The following is a 21,377-nucleotide window of genomic DNA, read 5'->3' as shown; positions in this document are numbered from 1 at the left end:
GCTCAAGGCAAGCTCTAAAGATGAATTCCAATCAGGTAAGGTGGATTTTTAGTTAGGGAGTAGATTGTGAATTAGGGAGTGGAGTGAATTGATGTAATAAGAGACCACTCCCCCAAGAGAGTGTTTGTAACCAAACAGAAGTATGTTTCTTTCTCATGCAACAGACTGGAGGTAGGTAGATGGTCCCAGACAGCTCTGTTGCATGGGGCTGTCCAGAGACCCAGGCTCCTTCTATCTTGTTGCTCAGAGGGTTGTCTTCATCTATGTGGCCAAGGTCAGTTGACCAGCTCCTTATACACATTCTAGCTAGTAGGAAAGGGAAAAGAGAAGCTCAGTCAGGCTCAGTAATTGCAAACTTCACTTCCTCTCACATCCCATTGGTGAAAACTTTGTCATATGGCCATCTGCAAGGGATACTCAGAAATGTAGTCTCTCTCTCTCTCTCTCTCTCTCTCTCTCTCTCTCTCATTGGCTGTATGTTCAACTTAAACTTCGTGTGTCTGTGGGAAATGTATTATTACAGAATTAGGGGAGTGTAATGTTAGGGGACAGTGAGTAACTTTTGCCACATCAATAGAAGGGTCTGGAAAAGAGGATGAAATTCAAGCCTGAGGTAGGATCTACCTGAGAGAGACTTTTTTTTCTCACAAGAATGATTTAAGTCTGGCTTTCCCCCCTTCTCTCTCTCTCTCTCTCTTTCTCTTTTTTTTTTTTAACATTTATTCATTTTTGAGAGAGAGAGAGAGAGTGGGAGAGGGGCAGAGAGAGAGAGGGAGACACAGAATCCGAAGGACGCTCCAGGCTCTGTCAGCACAGTGCCCAATGCGGGGCTCCAACTCACAAACTGAAATCATGACCTGAGCTGAAGTCGGACATTCAACTGACTGAGCCACCCAGGGGCCCCATCCCCATTAGCTCTCCTTGTTCTGTCTTGGTCAGTCATGAAACCTTAATAGAGAATTAGCTCAAACCTGGAAGAAGTCTGTTATAATGCAAAAGAAGCAAACATAATAAGTACCTAGTAGATACAAGGGGCTTTCATATATGTGATCCTATGTAAGCTTCACAATCACCCTATGAAGTCAATATTATCATTCCCCCATTTTGTAGAAGCAAAACTGAGGACAAAAGAAGCAGGTTGCCATTCAAGCTCTCTCACTAGGGTCAGGGTATGGGAACTGACCAATCAGAGTTGCCATCCAGGTTTGCCCCATCCCAGAAGTGAAGGGCCTTGGCCAGGATGTGAAATGAGGCGCATGTGACTGCAGAGCTCACATTCTTTGCTCTGCAATCTGATTTCCTTACACCAGCTGCTTCCCCAGAGACAGCCACAGCAAATCTACTGGGTTGTTGAGAGGGTAAACAAACCGTGATGAATGAATCTCCTCTCCTAATATGAATGCCTTATTGTTGTTATTCTTCATGCCCTGACAGAGTATTTACAGCCTCTCCTGTTGCTCTACTTCTATCTAGTGGATTAAGCAAAGTCAGAACTCCGGGCCCTAGCAGAAAGTTACAACTGGGATTTGAGTTAATGAAGAGTTAAAGGCTCAGCAAGTGGCACTTGGTTTTACTACTAACCCGGACAAGGCCATTAACTCTGCTGTAATTAAGTGGCTTCTTCCATGATGCCCTCTTGCCACAGAAATATCCATGTGGGTGTACCCCACATTCAACAAGCCCACCTATGAAAACTGAGACTTGTTGAAAAGAAAAAAAATGGGAGATAATCATTCAATTAACCACAAGAGATTGTGTTTTGCAGGATGGGATTTCTGCATATCTAGTTTCGAAATAATACCAAAAAATTGATTCTGGAAGAAAGAGAGGATACAAAGATGCATTCCCTTCTGGCTCATCTGGAAGTGTTCTGGAATGGATTAGATTTCAAGAACTCTGTAATGATGTATCAGAATTGATGAAATCTAAATTAGGTTGGGGCTATTTGTGGTGGCTACATTTGGGGTACTTGCCACACCCTGTCTCCCTTCTGAGTATCTAGTCACCCACAACCCCACTGGAAGAAAGAGGCAGCCATGCCTATACCATGTGACCCCCATACTCTACCCCTCACCACTAACTGGATCCAAGGCAAACTGAACCAATATCAATCCATAGGCTCAAACCAGCTTCTGCCTTTCAAACATGTGAACTGAGAGACATACAACTCTAGTTAGATAGTTCTCAGCGCTTGAACCAAGAGATCATGTAGAGCCAGGATGAGGCAGGGACCCCAATGCCACGTGCACTTTCTTAAGCTGGCAGACAGAGAGAACAGGCCAGTCTGTAAAGGGACAAGGGGAAGGAGCTGACAACCAGGCAGTGGCAGGGACTGGCTTCCTTGATTTCCTCTTGTTGGGTGTCTGTCCACAGGGTGTGTGTCATGCCTCAGAATGAGCATGTTCGAAGTTGCCACTCAGGGGGGAACTATTTCCAGCTTATCCACCTTGGTCAGGGGTGAGGCCTTATTTTTATGCCGCTGTCTGCTCTCAGTGGACCTAGAGGTCTCTGTGGGCCCCTCTGTCCTGGGAAGCTTTAGTCCTGGCCGTTGGATGGGAAAAGGTGTTGTCCCTGGGACACATCCCTGCAAACTGGATGATAGATAGGGTTTGGTGGTCTTTGTCAGGTAAGAGAAATGCCTCGATGTCAACTCAAGGAACTCTCAGTGTTTTGGAACAAAGCTGGCGGAGGCTGTGATCTTCATTTTCCCACTGTGCTGCCCTGAGTATAAGGCCTTTGCTTGGTTCCTTATGGAATAACCCACTCAATTCTGGCTGAGTTGGATTGGGCTGGAGGTAGGAAATGAAGTCCTCAGGATGCAGCAAGGAAATCTAGTGCATACAGAAGTGTAGGGTGAAGCCACAGTTGATGCCTCATATATGTCACCCCACCCCACTAAGCTCGTGTGGACGTCTGTTACTTGCAATCAAATGTGGCATGCAACATACCAACATAATAGTCTGCCCCTTGCTTGTCCCTCTCTTCCCTCCTGAATTTCTACTGGAAGTAGAAGCCCTATCTGGCTACCTAGGAGCCTTGGAAACATCATATCCAGATTTACTGTGTGGCTCAATCAAAATCCATCATGCCTTGGGGTGTACCAGCTGTCCTTTGTATATTCATAAGTCTTTATAGAAACAACTAACTTGCATTCCAATATTATGAAAGTTTCTTATCAAAGGGGTTAGCTGTCCCCTTGACCTCTTTATCTGATCCCTTCCTCCTTTTAATCCCTTCTCGTTGGATAGCCTCCATCTGCCATTCCTTTCCCCTTTGTTAATAGTATTTTTTGTGTGGGCTTTTGTCAGTACTTCCTATATGCCAACCACTGTGGTCAATGATTTACAGATACCATGCTGTTTAATTGTCACAAGCCCCTTTGTGGAAGCTACTAGCAACTATCCCCATTTTACGGATGGTGCAATTGTGAGACTACGTCACTGATTGGATTCCACTGCCTGAGAGCTTTACCACCCTGCTTTATTATGGCTCCGGCTTCCCTGGAGTGATAGTGAAATTTCTTGCCATCATTCTCAGGGGCCGAGGGGGAAAAGGTCCAGGTGTCCTGCCTGGCAGCAACGCCCCCAGAACTTGGCTTTTCTCTTTTCCTCCTTCCCAGCCAGCACAGCTGCCAACCTGGAACACAGCCCTTTCCAAGAAAGCCCAGGAGAGCAGCCAACTGTTGACTCACCTGCCAGACACGGGGATACTGCAGCCAAGATGCCTCGGGGCCCTTGCAGGAGGATTGGCAGGGCAGACCCATGGTGGGGCACACACACACGGCTCTGTGGGGCGCTTCAAAGGGCCAGGCCTTCTTTCCTGAGTGCTTCAAGTTCCAGAGGTTAAAGACATCCAGATGGGCTTGTCCCCTCCCCCTCCTCCTCTGTTCTTCAGCCCTGGAAGTTTCTGCAGGAGACTGTCTTCCTCTGCATTTCCATTTGGGTGGCAGGCAGGATTCTAAGAAAGCCCCCATGATTTTCTGCCCCCACTCCTGCCCTGGTGTGCACTCTCCATCGGGACTGAGAATGTAATGGACGGCACTGCCCTGGTTAGATTGTATTATACGATGCAGCTGACCTTAAAGAAAGGAGATGTTCCTGGTGGTCTGGCCCAATCACAAGATCCCTTTAAAGGCAGAGTTTTTGTCTGGCTGGTGACAGAAGAGCATGTGAGAGGTTCAAAGCTGGAGGGTTTGGCCCACCCTTTCTGGCTCGAAGATGGAGGAAGCCCCATGGCAAGACACGCAGGCAGCTTCTAGAAGCTGAGTAGCCATCAACTCGTGTCCAGCAAAGAACCAGGGGCTTCAGACCCACAATAGCAAGGACTTGAATTCTCTCAACGATGAACATGAACTTGCACATGGCTTCTTCCTTAGAGCCTCAGACAAGAACTGGGTCCAGTGAGCACCTTGACTTCAAATTTCTGATACCCTGAGCAGCAAAAACATCTGAGTTTACCCGGACTGTGACCTACGGAATGGTGAGTTGATGGTGTCATTTCTAACTGCTAAATTTGTGGTAACTTGTTACAATACAATAGAAAACTAATACACCTGGGATACTTCATAGGCCTCTCAAACCTCACAGGTCCCGCTGTTTCTCCATGAACCTGCTCTTCAGTCTTCCCCACCTTGTTAGTGACAACTAGCTTCCTCTGCGCTCAGGCTCCAAGTCTTAAAAGTCTCTTCTTGTAGACTCTATGTTGATCCATCAGCAAATTCTTTCGACTCTCCTATTGTAAAGTATTGAGATTTTGATGGTGCCTCACCAACCCCAGCGCACTCCCTCTCCTCTCTGCCCTGGCAACTCTGAAGTTTATGATAGTTATTGGGAGGGAGGGAGGGAGGGAGGGTGCTTTGGGCTGTGACTGGCTGCCCTTCTCCCCAGTGCCTTGCGGCATCTGATGTGCTCAAACACAGACACTAAGCCGAGGGGTGCAGGAGAGGAGGCTTCCATGCTGAGGCTTAACAGGGAAGGTGGCAGGGGGCGGAGATTCAAATTGTGGCCACCCTTGGCCTTGGAAACTGAGAGACAGCTGCGCGGCATGTTTCTGGGTAGAATACAGTTATCACCCCCAGAGGAGTTCCCAAGCCCGCTTCAGAACCAACTATGCTCAGAAGTCATGCAGTAGAATATTTCCCAGGGATTGGGATTTTATTTATTGTTGAAAGTTTTGAGCCAAGAATGAAAAATTATTGGTGATGATGACTGAGGGATTCCCAGGAGGCCTCGAAGAACTTACGGGCAACCAGTCTCTTGGAGCGGTTAAGATTTATAGCTGTCAAGTCCGCCAGAGTATGAGTCTAGCTCATCCTTTCTAGCTGGGTTTCCTGGGGCCTCAGTTTCCTCAGTGGCAATGAAACGAGATCAGTCTTCTTCCTGGTCAGACATTCAGCACAGTACTTGGCATACAGGGAGTTCTTATTAAATGGTGGCTATTATGCTGATATGTGTTGTCTGTAATTCACTTCTAAAGCTAAAGCATAGATAACATGTTATGTGTGCACGCACACGCGTTAGCCTTCATTTACACTGTAGGGCCAGTTAGCTAACATTTGAAAGATCACAGTCCCACACCCCAGAGGAAGTTACTGTAAGCGCTTCAACGATCTGTCTTAGCTCGGCACCCACGGGTGTGTTCATTAGCATAATGGATTTCTAAAATGGTTTTTCATTGATGAAAATAAGGGTGTTCAGGAAAGGTAGATGGCTAGAAATGTTTCGTGGTGCACCTGCTTTGCCTGAACTTTGCAAATGAATCTAGCGAGACCAGTGACGTGTTCTCTTGGAAAGGCACTGAGCTTGGATGTCCACCCGGTCCAGTATCTGGATGTGAAAAGGATGATTTTATCACCTGCCCGAGTAGGTTAGCTAAGTACTGCACTGACAGTACTGTCACACCTGCCTCAAATGAACTTCTCATCTAAGAGGCTGTTGACGTGTCTTACAGGACAGCGGACTGAGATGTCCCCAGGCTTACAGAATGGGTCGGAGGTCTGTGTATGTGCCTACTTGCTAACAACTGTCACCTTTTTGGTGGAATTTGGTCTAAGATGGGTCTGTTTGCATCACACTATCTGGTGAGGAGGTCAGGGGAGGAAACCTGTAGCCTCTGAGGCCTTGTGACTAGTGGAGGATAAGGACCCACCATCAAATGCCTTGTGATTTGAACAGGCAAATTGCTTAGGATGGTTTACAACAACTGCTTTCAAATAATTGGAGAATTAAAATGGATTCAAGGAACAACTGGTTTCCTGTAGCTTAGGAAAGACATGTTTAACAAGAACTGAGAAAATTGTGAGAATAAACCTCTGTATAAAATATCCTGGGGGTAGTATTCTGGTGCTGTTTTCGATGCAGGTAAAACTTAAAAGAGGGTGTGCATGTGTGCGGGTGTGTAAACCAGTGAAGGAGCAGGTAGAGGATAGGAGATGAGGAAGGTGAGTGGAGAATTCTGGTTCCATTTTTCTCCCAGGAAAAGGAAGGAAAAGCCATGGAACTTTCTAGAAGTGTGTTAGCTGAATGAGATGAGCTAGCATTTGGGCCACAGACCAGGATTCCAGTGGTGCCTCTCTTTCTTTCTAGGTGATATTGGGCAAGTTTCTTAACCCCTCTGAATCTTCTTCATCTTTGACAAAATGGATAGAAGCGTACTTTGAGTTATAATTAAGGTGAATGGACTTGAAACTACTTAGCAAAATGTCAGGCACAGAGTGAACTTTCCATAAATAGTTGCCTCCCTGAATATTTAGAGCACCAGGAGTTGTGCACACAGTATCTAGGTCACAGCAGCAAACAGGCATATAAGTTTCCTAGAACTTACAGACTAGCCATGATGATGAACTTCACGAAGTTGTCCCATAAGTATCCCCATTGCCCTTGCCGTATCTGTTTAAAATGCAGGTCCTAAGTCCTCTTCAGGAGGTATCAGGTGATCCGTGGGTGGGGCCAGAAATCCGATTGTAAGAAATCTCCCTAGGTGACTCTGATGGGCAGCTAGTTGGGGAAAAACAGATTTAAACACTAATTCTCTACTATAGCCTCAGGTTTGGCAAAGCTTCGAGTCTCCTTTCAAATGCTCCTTGGCCATGCGGCTGACCTGACCATACCCACAGTCACAGGAGGCACCGCCTACTTTGCTGGCTGAACCACTGCATGGCAATGGGGGCAGGAGAGTTATCCCCTGCTTTGCTTATTTTATGGGCAATGTTCATATATTATTATTAGAAGCTTCAAAAACCTTGCTGGGCATGGAATTGACAGGCTATAACCTGTGTTATGCAGTCTTCAGTGGCTAAACCCTCTCAAACTGAAAAAGGCCCTGCTCTTCAGATTGGTATCTAGGAATAATGAAAATCTAGTCTGATGCTGCTGTTGTCTGCATGTGACTTTGGAATATATTTCCTCCTCTCCTCCCCTCTTTAAAATCATGTGTTGGGATTTCGTTCGCCTGAAAAAGAATTCCTACCCACTGTGGAAAATGGAGGTAATAGATCGCTGGCACAGAATAGAAAGTGAAAAGGTCATGGGGATCCAGTCCCCCAGAGATGACCACCATGAACATCTTTGGTGTATTTCTTTCCAGCCTTTTCTCAATGTATATGAATACAGGTGTTATTATTTTTCCCCCCACAAACTCAAGACAGAATGTGTGTGCTCTTTTTTGCCCTGCCCTTCTCATGTTCTAACATGTTTTAAAGTAAAAAGTTAGTGATCTTTTTTCATGCCATTCAGTAATCCCCTACGATAGTGGTTTGCACGCTGGGGTCCAACAAAAACCTCAGGCTTCCTAGGAAGTGCTTAGTGGTTACCTGAGGTAGGGAAGAGGGTTGGGGGACTGATGGGGTGGCGGGGCAACTGCAAGGGCGGGGCTCCAGCCCCAGAACCCTGTGTTAGTGCCAGCAGCTCCACTTGTAACTGGTTGTAACTGGAGGACCCATGTAGCATTGCCTCACAAGATTTGTAGGCTTAAAAGATTTGAAAACCGCTGCCCTGAGTCATCATTAAAAACTTTTTTTTTTAATATCTGTTTTCTTTCCTTTCTTTAAAAACACTTAAATGAAGATGACTTGTGAAAAGTTATAAAACAAATATTTGCCAATTGCTTATAAAACCCCAAGTTTTTATTATGTACTTTTGAAAGAGTAGACAAATGATGTTCTTCGTAAAAACGTCAAATACAGATTTGATGAGAAACCATTCTCATAGATTCCCACACCCAAATACCTACGGAGCCCAACACTGCCCCACTGCCCCACTGCCCAACTCCAGTGGGTTCTATTCATAATGAATACCCAGGTGAGAGGTGCATCGCAACCACGGGAATCTACCCCCCAAAACCAATAGCACACTGTACACACTATAAATGTTAGCCAATTTGACAATAAATTATATTAAAAAAAAAAAAGAGGTGCATCTCGTTCCAGACTCTTCTGTCTGTAGGGATTGTCTTAGGTTCAGATACTCCAGAAGCCAACCCTGGAACTAGAATTTGAGTATAAGTGATTTATTTATTTGTTTGTTTGTTTATTTATTTGTTTGTTTATTTATTTATTTTTTTTTTGGAAGATAAGGTATTCACCTGTCCTGGTTTATCTGGGACTAGGGGATTTTCCAGGATGAACTGGTCACCCTACAGTGGGAGGTAATGGTAGGAAGCACTAATGGAGGATGGGGGAAATGAGATGGTCCAGGGAGGGCTGCTGATAATGAATCGGCTAGTTCTGTGGACAGCGGGGGTTCAGGCCTGTCTGGAACCTCTGGGGAGCGCTGTAGAACACCCCTCAGAGTTATCCCACCTGGGGCTTTTATCCACCAACATGGGCCCCTCACTGGTTGATACTGGGGGTGCTAAGTCTCTGACCCCAGGCCTTCCTACCTCCTGCAGCCCTGGGAGAGCCGAAGCAGAAAGACCCAGAAGCAGGAAAGCTAAGGAACAGAGGCAGAGCACCAGAACAATTGTTAGCAGACTATTTTTGTGCATGTATTTTTTTAAAGTAATAATAAGATCACTTCATTCTTGATTTACCAGCACCTTGATTTATGTAAGGTGTCTAAATGAAAGCCATTGTAGGCCACAAATCTAAGAATGCAGTCACTTCACTTCAAGGGACTAGGCTTGGAACTGCCCTTAGGTTAATATCACGAGGCTCGTCATGTAAATAATCAGCATTGGAACCGGATGAAACATAATATAAATAATAATAATAATACCTCAGATAAGTTCTCTGCTGGATTCATATCAAACTTCTGCTGAACCATTAGAAGAAACTAACAAGGACAGTCTGGAGATTCCGATTCTTCCAGCGCTGCGGTCAGCTGGACTCTCCCAGGAGGGCACGCTAATCCCCGGCACTGACACTGACACCAGCTGGACGAGTCCTTGCAGGCTCAGGCAGAGCTGACCAGGAGCACACCGTCAGGTGTGTGCAGCCCCAGGCGGCGCCTGCCTCCTGCATCAGTGCTCAGCAGCTAAACAAGGGAGCAAGGAATAAGTGTTCCTTTTGTAACCGCGTCTCCATGGTTATTTGACACGTGATTGTCTTTTTTGGAGTTCTTGGCAAAACCCACTGTGGGTTCGGCTATGACGTTCCTGTCTGTGAAGAAAACGGAGGGATGGAATCATTCACCCGGACAGCCGCCGGCTGTTTCCTAAAACAATTTGCAAGGTGCAAATCCCAACCCTGATGTATCAGACTGGATGCTGCTAAAAAAAAATATTGAACACTGATTGGCTTTTTGATGATATTAAGGAATCATCATTACTTTTTACCAGAGTTGTGATCCCGGTACCATGTTGTAAAAGAGCATTCTCAGTCTTTAGAAGCGCAGTGACATTTGCAGATGACATGATACCATCTCTGAGGTTTGCTTCAAAATATATGGCTAGGGATGGACGAAGTGGGATTGGCCATGAGTTGAGGATGAGTGCCTGAACATTGGTGGCTCCTTGACTTTTGTATATGTTTGAAGTTCTCCATAATGCACAAAAGATTTATTTTAGCAGATTTGATTTTGGGGGTAATATGTTTACATGTTGAACATGTGGCTAAGAGATATGCATGGCAGACCTCTAGTCTAATCTCTACACACAAGTCTGTAGAATGGAAAACTCAAGTGTCACAATTATGAACAAATTTGTGAGTATACACAATTTTTGTTAAAAGAGAAAAGGATGGTAGCTGAGAGCAGATTCTGGTTTTCTTTCCCCAAAGATCATAATAAAATCCAATGAATGGATATGACTCCAAAGATAAACTGTGTGAGTTGTAGGGGAATTATATGCCAGAGAATTCCACCCTCTAGACAGCAGCAGTGGAGATAGTGATGGGTGTGTGTGTGTTGTGGTGGGAAGGTAGTGGGAATTGGGGGGTCACTGCAGGACAACTCAGAGAGTCTCAAACAGAACTGTCCACCTATGACTGGGTAGGGTGGGATTTTGAGATATTAAACCACACCCCACCCCCAAAGTCCCAAATGTGTGGAGCCAGATAATTTCTTTTTTTTTTTTTAAGTTTATTTATTTAACTTTTGAAAGAGCCAGCAGGGGAGGGCAGAGAGAGACGGAGAGAGAGAATCCCAAGCAGGCTCTGCCCTATAAGTGTGGAGCCCGATGTGGGGCTCAAACTCACCAACGGTAAAACCGTGACCTGAGCTGAAATCAGATACTTAACCGACTGAGCCACCCAGGCACCCCATAGACAATTTGCTTTTGTTGTCCAGGGGAAGAAAGGATGCTACAGAATCGAGGGAATAAAAGGGTCAAAGTTCCAGCATTTTGGATTTTAGAGCTACAGTCCAAGCATAAGACAAAAACTTGGTCAGTGAGAGTCATTGTTTTCTTCCCGCCCACCCCCAATGACAGTTAACTTTAGTGAAGCATTTGTCATGTGCCAACCACTGTCCTAAGCATTTTACGAATATTTTCTTTTCTAACTCTCTAACATCCCTTTAAGACCATTGATGTTACAGATAGGGATACTGAGGCACAAAGCAGTTAAATAACTTGCCCAGAGTCACATAACTAACGCAACTCCATTCCCTGGATAGTCGAGGGGAGCCCCCAGGGTTCCCATGGCCAGCTTAGTGTGGAATCAGTTAGGTAGAGATGGCCCATCAGGGAGTTTAGGCAGAAAGAACCCGAGAAAGACTCAGGGTGCCAGAGGGAGCACAGAAGGGGACACGGAAGCTTCACGTGCCTTGGCATTCCCGAGGGCCTCCAGAACTGGGAGGTCAGCCTGGGGGAGAGTCAGAGAAATTCCTAAATGGGAGTGATTTTGTTTCTGCCGCCCCAAGGATTGGGGACCCGACAAAGAAGTTAATTTTAGTTGTCAAAAAAAAAATGGAGAAATATCCTTCCAACTGCAGCCTGTAATTCTCCATGCATAACAGTGTGCCCTGGTTTCTTCTGTTGTGATTAAAGAAGGCATTCTGAAGGAAGCAGAGTTAAAATATTAGATTTTCAAGTCACATTAGCCGGGGTTTGAACCTGAACTCTGTCATGTAGTTGCCCTGGGGCCTTGGCGCGAGCCTTAGTTTCTCATCAACAAAACAGAGATAAGAGCACTAATGGTGTTCACGGTGTGTGTGTGTGTGTGTGTGTGTGTGTGCGTGTGTGTGAGGAGGAGGTCAGCTCCGTGCCTGACCCCGGGCTGCTCCCCCCTTCTGCACAACCTGTTTCTTCAAATGTCTCCACGCAGTGACGGGATAAATAGGAATGACTTTATTGCTCCTAATCATTGCCCAGCTATCCTGCCCTTGCCTCCCTTCCCTGGGATATTTTTGAGCCATGTATCGAAGATGCATATCAAATTTAACTTACTTTGTATTTTTGTCCCGCATTCCTAGAACTCATTTCTATATACTCCCTTTTGAGCCTTCGTTCTTCCTGATGGCATCAGTGGGAAAACGTTCTTTTTAAAAGTTTAAAATCAGTCAATTCAGCATACTTATAGCCTCTTCTCCACCCCTGTATTGACCAAAGACTTGGGGCTTTAGCTACTATCATGGCATTGATTAGGGAGGTGTGAGAACATATTTCTGTTCTGTGCCACTCTGATGAAATGTATAATCCTTCTAGACGGTTCCTTCGTGTGTTAGCAATGACTCAGTGGCTCACCAGTGACTTCCCTTGGTTCCATGAACCAGTGGTCCTATCTGTCCTTATCAATATTGACTTCATTTGATTCATCCTCCTCCTTTAACAACTGTATTCCCCTAGCTTCTGGGAACCGTTAGAGATTCTGGGTTTCTTCCCACCTCCCTGGCTGCTCCTTCATTGCCTCTGGCTGAATCTCCTTTCCTCTCATCACCAGACGTCAGAGCACCCGAGAGTATGCTTAGAGAACTGTATGATATCAGCTGAGTTCCTCAAACCTAAAATCAGGGAGTTATCCTCAGCCAGCCGGTCCCAAGACACTCCATCTAGCAACATGTACTCTTGACTCTATCTCCAGAACACGCCGTAAATCAGTTCACTGAATTTCCACCGCCACCACCTTGGTTCAGTTTGCAGGCATTCCTACAGTAGCCGCCTATCCGATGTCTTCTCGCTTCTTCTCTTGCTCTTCCGACCCCACTATTCCCTCACCACACAACAGCCAGAATACGTTTTAAAAATATATAAATCATCAGATCCTGTCACGCCCCTTGAACCTTCTGGTGGCTCTCGACCACATGAATGACATCTCAACTGCTTACTCTGACTCATGGGTCCTACCAGATCCAGCTCGTGGTGGAGAGTGAAGTCTCGCTTCACCCTCTACCACCCCTCTTTGCTCTGTTTAACCCTAGTCACACTAGCTGCTTTAATGATCTGTTGCTACAAAACAAACCATCCTGAAGCTTGGTGGCTTGTAGCAGCAACCGTGGGTTCTTTCTCACAGTTCTGTGGCTTAGCTGGGCTCAGCTGGGAGGCTCTATCTGTCCCCCTGAGGTGTCAGTGGGGTTGCTCACGGAGCTGCATTTGGCTGGGAACTTTACTGGGGCTGGAGACCCTCTCTCACATGATTGGCTCCTTAGCTTAGGGCCAGCCTCGTGTGTATTTCTCTCTGTATGGCCTCGCCAGCATTGTAGCTGGATCCCTCTACATGTTGGGTCAGGGCTCCAAGAGGGTGAAATAGGAAATTGCCAGAATACTAGGCTCACCCACCAAAACACTGTCACTGTACCACGTTCTACTGGTGAATGTAAGTCACGAGACACATACAGATTCAAGGGGAGAGAAAACAGATGAAGAGAAGAGGCAGGTGCCGAGGTCCTATTAATTCCTTGGGGCCTCTGCACCTGTCTCCCCACTTGGAACAGAGTGTCTGTCTCCTTAAACTCAGGATAGCTGTCACCTTCTTGTCATTCATACCTCAGCTCATATGCCCTCTCTTAAGAGGTGACCACCCAGTGAAAGATGCCACCCGTCACTATCACGGTACCCTTTGAACACTCTCTGCAGAGCATTATCACTCTGACTTTATCAGATTGTTTATTTACTTTTCACTCCACTCTGCCCTAGAATGAAAGCCCCCTGTGAGGGCAAGAACCTGCCTGTTTGGTTCGCCCTGATCTTTAGTCCGGAAACACCTGGTACAGAGGAGGCAGAGGCCCTCAGTCGGTATGTGTTGAATAAATGCATGCAAGAGGCCTCTCCACCCTGCAGAGGTGAAGAACTCATCTTTCCGAATCACACACGCCCGGGTTCTGCCCCTTCCTTGCTGTGTGACTGTGGGATAAGTTACCTAAAATTTCTGTGCTTCAGTATCTAAAACAGGGTGAGAAGTAAGAGAACCCCTCTCATCCTCACGGGAGTTGTAAAGATAAATGAAAATGATCAAACTTATCAAGGGGCCTGGAAGTCCTCATTATTTTAATGTAAACTTGAATTCACTCCTTCCTCTTTACTTGCTTCCTCTGAGCTCCAAAACCAGGAGAGAAAAATTCCAAGTAACTCTAGAAGGGAAGAATCACATTACATTGTGATCCTTAAAATGCTTTCACGTGGCTGACTGCTGGCTCCAGCCAAGAGTAGATCCTTATGATGTGTCCGGTGGTGTAAGGCAGCCTGACCAAGGTTAGGGGAGAGCCAGAAGGTGTTGAGCCCACTCTCTGCTTCTCCTGGGAACTCTTGTGTGTTCCTCCTGTAAGGACCACCAGACCACGGAGGAGTTCTTTTCAGGTCCACATTCTGCAAAGACTGCACTTGACCCTGGCTTCCTTGTTGTTATTAAACTGTTTGGTCCATCCCAATTAGAGCCTTTGGAAACCGCTGTACTCAATTTACCACCTAATTACTCTTACCTTGTTTGTTTAATGAAGCTTACATAATGATTTGTTGATTTTTATGAAATGTTAGGTGGAGATTTTACTTTTCACTTTACAATTTGTGATTTTTATATTAATGTTTTATAACCTTGGGTTCTTAATCATAAAGTCATGAGGAGCTTAATTGATTTGAAACTAACCATGCCCTGAAGTGTGTACATGTCAAATTGATTCAGATTGATCCAGTGAGTTTAAATAAAGCTTAGGCCAGAGAACATGATGGCACCTGATGGAAATTTTCCTGAAGTGCTTAACTTGGGTGACTCAATTACACTGCCATCTCAGCACAGTAAATTATTGGAGAGGTATTTTTTTGGCATTTACCACAGACTGAAAAGATAGGACAGTTAAAAAAAATCTCAGGAAAAGTTAGACAAGTGTAAAATGTTCTATTCATAGTTCCTCCTTCTGGAGGCTCACATTTTGAGGGCATGGTGATTTGAAATAAATTTAAAATATATGTATATATTTACGTGTTTTGTTTCAAAGCCTGATAGTCAACATCACCATGTTAAATTGAAAAGGGTTGGAAATTAAGGGCTGATACTAGAAGCACTCGCAAAACACAGAAGTCATTTGGAATGAGTTTGCTTGTTTGAAACTGTTCCTTAAGGAATGATCAATACCAGAGCTTTTCCGCAGAAAACTTTCTGTGAGCAATGAACTCGCAGGAGACATCCTCAGTTTTCCAGAACAAGGTGAGTTCCATTTTGCATCTCCTCCAAATGATAGGTCAGTTTCGTTCTAAGAGGCCCTGAATGACACCCCTTCTGTCCAGAGACTACATTCTTTTACCTGCCTCCCAGCACTCGTCACAAACATGTGAAACCCTTTCTGGGCTTTGGAAAATATCAAATGTAATTTCCCAGTAGATCCTGTAAACCAAAGGAAACTGATTCGTGAGCACAGAGGAGAGGAGCTTGACTTCAGGAAAGATGTGGTTCCCAGGGCTCAGGGCTCCCTGACGTCCCAGCAGTGAACAGTCACACTGAATTTTTCCGTAACTGATTTCTCCAAAAGCAGTTTCCTTTGTAAGCAGTTCTGATGGTTCCTGACTTGGTTTCCTATATCTCCTTCTACTTCTTGCAAAGCCTGTCATTTGGTTTTACTCTGTCTTTTCAAGAGTCTTTGATGAAATGCTTCTTGGACTTGACCATCTGTATACAGTATCTTATCCCCCAGGCTCACTGCCAGTATTCTCCTCAGCAGGGACCCTGCTGGCTCACATGCTGGACCATGCTTCCTGCTTCCTGCCCCTTGGGGGACAGAATCCCTGTCTGCTCTAGTCACCCCTGGGTGCCCAGGGCTGAGCATGGTATTGGATAGTGCTTGCTCAGTATGAACTTCTTATTTTTTCCTACAAAGTGCACAACCCTAGGTGGTGCCTTGAAAGATGTTTACTCCACAGTCACCATCCCTAATCAAGACAGTGAACACTTCCAGTCACCATAGATGGCTTCCCCATGCCCTTTCTCTCATAGTCCCAACCCTACTTATTCTAGAAGTAACCGGCATTCTTTTATCATTGAACACTGATGTTGCCTGTTCTTACCTTCATCTATGGAAGTGTATGATGTTGTGGCCATGAAAATGCATCTCGTAGATCTTTGACTGTGGAGCCTGACCTACAGCTGATTCTGCTGGACTCTGAAATATGTCATCTCATATCTGGGAGAACACTCTTCCCACTGGCTCCTGCTACCTTTAACTGGATGTGGCAGGAACTCTCATGCAGGGTATTTCCTGGGAGATAGTGAACCATCTGACTGGCAGTTTTGGCTCAAGGACTCCCCATTAGCCTTGCTGAGCTTCCTTGGAAATATACACCGTGGTCTAGGGAACTACACAGTCCCTTCCTTCCCTTCTTCCTTCCCTCCCTCCTTGCCCTCATAGGGAGCAGACCTGCACCACAGCCTGCTGGTTCCCAGTCTTTCCCAGTGACCTCCATTTTCCCTCAGAGATGTTTGCCTTAATCACCTCTTAGACATTGAATCTTGGCATATCCTTGAAGGGCACAGACTAACACAACTGTCCATCTCCTCTGCAGGCCTCTTTTGCTCACCAGTAGGCCTCTGATCCTTCATGTTGCCTGTGACAACAGTTCGTTTTTTTCTTGCTCTGTAGTACTCCATTGCGCAAGGATGCCAGCAAATCATTTGGCTGTCCTAGCCGTGGTGGGCATTTGGGTTGCCACCTGCTTTGGGCTATTATGAGTAAAGCTGTTATAAACATACTTGGAGTTATCCTTTGGTGGACATGTGCATTCATTTCTCTTCGATGTGTACTTAGTTGTGGGATTGCTGGGGCATCAGATACCTGAGAACAGTTTTCTAAAGTGGTTCTACCAATTTACTTTTCCATTCTCACAAAGTGTTTATTGAATGAATGAGGTCAGGCCAGAAGGGTCTTTTTAGAATGTGACGTTATCTCAGCTGCTGACACACACACAGAGCTTTCCACGGTGCCCCATTGTTAGAGATAATGTCCAAATTCTAAACTTACGAGCTGTAAAATGCCCTGCATGTGTAGCCCTCGCCCTTGTGTGATTCTCCAGTGTTATTCTCACCACAGCCAGCACCCAAAACTCAGCACCCAGCACCAATAACATATACTTCACTTACATGGTATCTGTTATCTTCAGATATGCCCTAGTCTTTCTCTCCGCCAGGTTTTTGCACATGCTGGACTCTCTGCCTTGAACACCTCATCTTTTTTTGTCATTATTTTCCCACTTTGCCTAGGGGATGCATTAGAAATGCTTTTGATTGCAAGTCATGAAAAAAAATAGGACTTAGAGGGGTTCAAATAGTGGGGTTGTTTTTGTTTTTTTTTTTCACATAACAGGAAATGTAGAGGTAGGCAGAATTGCTTCAGCAGCACAATGATGACAGGGCTGGTTCTGTGCCATTTCCTTGCCTTTTGTCTACACCCTGATGCCTCATGGTCATAAGGTGGCTACTGCAGCTCCAGCCATTATATCAGCATTCAAGGCAGGAAGAATGGGAAAGGGCTAAGCCTGCCCTTTCTGTCTCGGTCACGAGGAAAGTACAACTTTTTTCCAGGAAATCCTCCCACAGACTTCTGTTGGAATTATAATGGCCAAAATTGGTCATGTGGACCCCTCTGACTTCAAGGGAGGCTAGGAAACTATTAGCTCTTCAAGCTTCCATCAAGGAACACAAAAGGAGAAAGGGTTTGGAAATGGCTACTGAGTGAACCTACCTACGGTGCGTTCCTCACTAAGCCAACTGGTCTCAACCCAGTCGTCCCTTGGAAGCCTTCCTTGACACTCCCCACCACCACCTTTTTAGGACTAATTTAGATATTTCCCCCATCATATTGATCTCTTGCGTTTTCTCCAATCTTAGAATTTATTTACCTCACCTCACCTTGAGGTATGTGTTAAATCAAGTCCTTCAAGAAAAAAAAAAACATGAAATGACATACAAGCATGATAAAATATATACATGGATCCCACCTGAACCATCACCTCAGCCAGAGTTTTGTCTGTTTTATCAAGAGTGTGTGCACAAAACCCACATGGCTTCTTGCGGGGAAACCCCCAGTGCTTTCTTCCCACTGGATAAACTCCGGGCAAAGTGTTGGTGAACTTGTGGCCCAACATTTCTACCCATTAAATACCCATCAATCCAGACCGGGTACTTCCAGCCTTTTTGTTTATCGCTATTTGAAAGCTTTAAAATCCCCCCTTTTTAGGGGCAGTCTAGATTAGCAGGTTAAGACCTTGGACTCTGGACTCAAGAGTGTTGGAATTCAGATCCTGACTCTGTGTTACCAAATATATGGCCATGGGCAGGTCATTCAACCCCCTGGGCCTCAGTCGCTTCATCTGTAAAATGAGGGTAATAACAGCACTTACCTCCCAGGGCTGCCGGGAGGATTGGATGTGCTAATCCTGGAACCGCTGTCCCGTGACAAGCACTTGGTCTGGAGGGGCTACCCTTATTCCCTCTGAGCTGTCTTTCCATCTCCTTTCCCCCACCCGCCCCTCTCTCCTCTCTCCTTTAAACCCAGTTAGTGAAATGCCTAATGCAATCACTGCCTAAATCAGTGACTATTACATTTCCTTGGAGGAATTTACAGTCAGGTGGGAGAGCTCAAACAGGCGGCCAAGGAACTAGAACACAGTAGCCGACATGAATTGCATGCTTGCTGTGTGCCCTGCATATATTAGCTCGTGGCTTGCTCACACCGGGTCATTTTATTTTTCCTCTGATGAGGAAGCTGAGTCTCTCAGAGTGGTTTGTAAATTAGAGTGTCCCAGCAGGGGAATAAATGCAGGCGCGTCTCATCATTTAAAAGCAAGGTACCTAATCATCATGCTAGGCTGAGTTTATGATGCAGAATGGGCTGGGCAGCCCCAGGGAGGCACCAGGTTTCCTGGAGTTCAGAGGTGGGAGAGGTCCCAACCAATTTGGGAGCTTCCAAAAGGATCCATGGACACATGGGGCATAGCACAGAGGGCGAGGGATTTATTTTTGGCAGGTTGCTGGGAGGAAAGGTGGGAACAGCAAGAAAGGTTTTTTTAGATGAATGGAAAAATAAAAGCAAAGATACAGATTCCGAAAGCGCAGGCTATTTGGAGGGAAATAATGGTTAGGAGTACAGGCTCTGGCATTGGCAGAACCTTGGTTCAAATCCCAGCTCCACCAGTTACCAGCTGTGTGACCTTAGTTAAGCTGCTTCACCTCTCTGCCTTAGTCTCCTCTGTAAAATGAAAACAGTGAGAGAACGTCCCTTGAAGTGGGTGGGGAGGATGAAATGAGTACTATGTAAATGGTCAGTCAGTGTTCCCTGTGACCCGTGCATCATATAGGCTCGTCGTCAGCCGTGTCACCTGCTTTCAGGAGATTAGGATAAGCATAGAGGAAACTGCTTTTGAGGTTTCTCTGTGATTTAAGTCAAAATGTTGGAAGCTCTTGTTCCTCGTGACTTCCTCTCCCAGCAAATGACAGTGTGAATCATGCTGTATGCAGTCTCTTAGTCTGTCCTCTGCAAGTTGCCCAGATCAGCAAAATGCAGATAGAAATACAACCATTAAAAAAAAAAAAAAAAATGAATGGCATTCCTCTAAGTACCCGATTACAAATGTTTGGCTTCAACAGATTATTTTAGACTCTTTCCTCTGAGAAAGAGGTAGAGGCTGCTTTCTGGGAGAAATTGTACAAACTTAACGTCCAGCCACTGCTCTTTGCCGGTCACTGACAAGACCCCAAAGTCAGCTCCTGTGGGGGAGGGAACATCAGAAGAAAAGAAACAGGAGTGTTTAAAAAAAAAAAAAAACTTTTATATTTCCTTCTCTTCTCTTTTGAGTCCGCTGGCATGTGGTCAACAAACTGCTTTGAACGACCTGCTACATCTCAGACCATCCTTCATGAACTAGCTCTGTGTTCATAAAAATCAATGCTGAATCTTGCAGTCATCCTACCCTTCCTCTGCTCCCGCCCCCCTTTCCCCCTAGGAGATCTAAGGAGAATCTAATCCATATGGTTTTGATTCCCTCACTCATCAAAACGCAGTTTTCCAAGAGCCATTTGATCTCCAAGATGTTATGTGAGTGTCTTTTTGTATTTTATTTTTTTCCCTTAGAAAAGAAAAGGCGACGGATTGCCAAAAGAAAATGAACTCCAAACCCCCGGGGTCTGAACTAGGTTCAAGCATTAGTTCCAGGGGAGCCAGTGGGGATGTTGCTTCGTCAGAGGATTCGAATATCCTCTTCAGACGCCAGGTGAATCCAGGCAAAGTATTTTCGTGTGTGTGTGCATGTGTGCACACGCACACTGCCCACTCTTCTAATAAATGAATAATAACACCATGTATTAAGTAGTTCCCGAGTGCCAGGTACTGTGCTAAGTGGCTTATGAGAATTTTCTAATGGAGTCTTGATAGTCTTGATAGCTCCCTCTCTGCCTCCTGCCCCCTCTCCTTTCCTTTCTTCTTTTATTTATCAAATACTTATTGAGCACTTATGTGCCAGGCTCTGTTATAGGGCCCAGAGACACAGTAGTGAATAAGACAAAGGATATCCCTGCGTTTGTGGAGTATACGTTCTAGTTCCTGCGCCGTTAAGCAAACACATAGTTTCAAGTAGTGTCAGCGTTGTGGAGAAAATGAAACAGACGGAGGTGGTAGAGTGACTCTAGGCCTGTTTTATTTGCATGGGTGGTCAGGGAAGCCCTCACTGAGCTGAGAGCTGAAGGACACCAAGGATCAGGCTGCCAAGATACAAAGGGAAGAAGGAGGGCTAAGTCCCAAAGTGGGAACACACCTGGCACATCCAGGGAGACTGAGGGCCAGTACACTGGAGCTCTAGAAGGCACGAGGCGGAAAGTGGAGTTGAGTGGAAGCTGGGCCAGGCACAGAGGGCTTCACGGGCCGCAGTGGAAGCAGAGGCCAGGCCTTGATCCTGCGTTACACCATCTCTCTGAAGAGGGTGAAGAGGTTGGAAGGGCTAAGACAAGGCAAAGGAAGAGAGGAAACTATGGCAGACCTCAGGATGTGGGTCTCCAAATGCAGGAACCAACACACAACTGTTTGCCGTAGGGCCCGCTGTACTGCCTCCACCGGTCACTGCTGGTGCCTCAGGAATTGGATACCGAGAGTCCTTGTCACAGTTAATGGTGGCTCAGACCTACGTGCCAGCGGGGAAGTGGGAGAGATGTGGTTGGATTCTGGAAGTATTTCACTGTGGAGCTTGCCAGTGGATTGCACATGCAGGAGAACGAGGGAGGAATCAGGGACAGCAGGGAGGTTAAGTCTTGAGTCACCTGGGAAGCTCAGGGGGTAGTCATCCCCATTTTACAGGTGAGAAAATGGAGGCCCAGAGTAGTCAAATCACCTGACAGCTCCCTGTGTAAGGGGCAGAGTTAAGAGTCAAGGCCAAGGCTTTCTATCTCTTTGAATTGATCTCTCAGTTTCCCCCTCACATCTCATTGGTATACCCTTGGACCATGCTGGGCATTTGCGTTCAAGGGAACAAACTTAGCACAAATTTCTCGAGACATCACTGTGGCTTCTTAGCCCTTTGGGGTGTGCTTTTCCCTA

At 45.8% G+C, this 21,377-nt stretch overlaps 2 long non-coding RNA genes across 3 annotated transcripts in view; one reads left to right on the top strand and one right to left on the bottom strand.

The window, feature by feature from the left end:
- LOC123605884 overlaps positions 1-9,507 on the bottom strand; it is a 64,515-nt gene extending 55,008 nt beyond the window's left edge. For both annotated transcript variants that reach the window (XR_006715977.1, XR_006715978.1), the window contains exon 1: positions 9,213-9,507. This is a non-coding gene — a long non-coding RNA (uncharacterized LOC123605884). The remainder of the gene's footprint in view (positions 1-9,212) is intronic.
- The window catches only part of LOC123605885, a 150,939-nt gene that overhangs the window by 4,691 nt on the left and 124,871 nt on the right, over positions 1-21,377 (top strand). The window contains exon 2 of the long non-coding RNA XR_006715979.1: positions 3,620-4,479. This is a non-coding gene — a long non-coding RNA (uncharacterized LOC123605885). The remainder of the gene's footprint in view (positions 1-3,619; positions 4,480-21,377) is intronic.

This window comes from Leopardus geoffroyi, chromosome A2 (genome assembly GCF_018350155.1).
Source record: "Leopardus geoffroyi isolate Oge1 chromosome A2, O.geoffroyi_Oge1_pat1.0, whole genome shotgun sequence".
In the NCBI taxonomy this organism is placed as follows: domain Eukaryota; kingdom Metazoa; phylum Chordata; class Mammalia; order Carnivora; family Felidae; genus Leopardus; species Leopardus geoffroyi.
The sequence above is the reverse complement of the archived record's forward strand: the minus strand, read 5'-3'. Positions and strand labels throughout refer to the sequence as shown.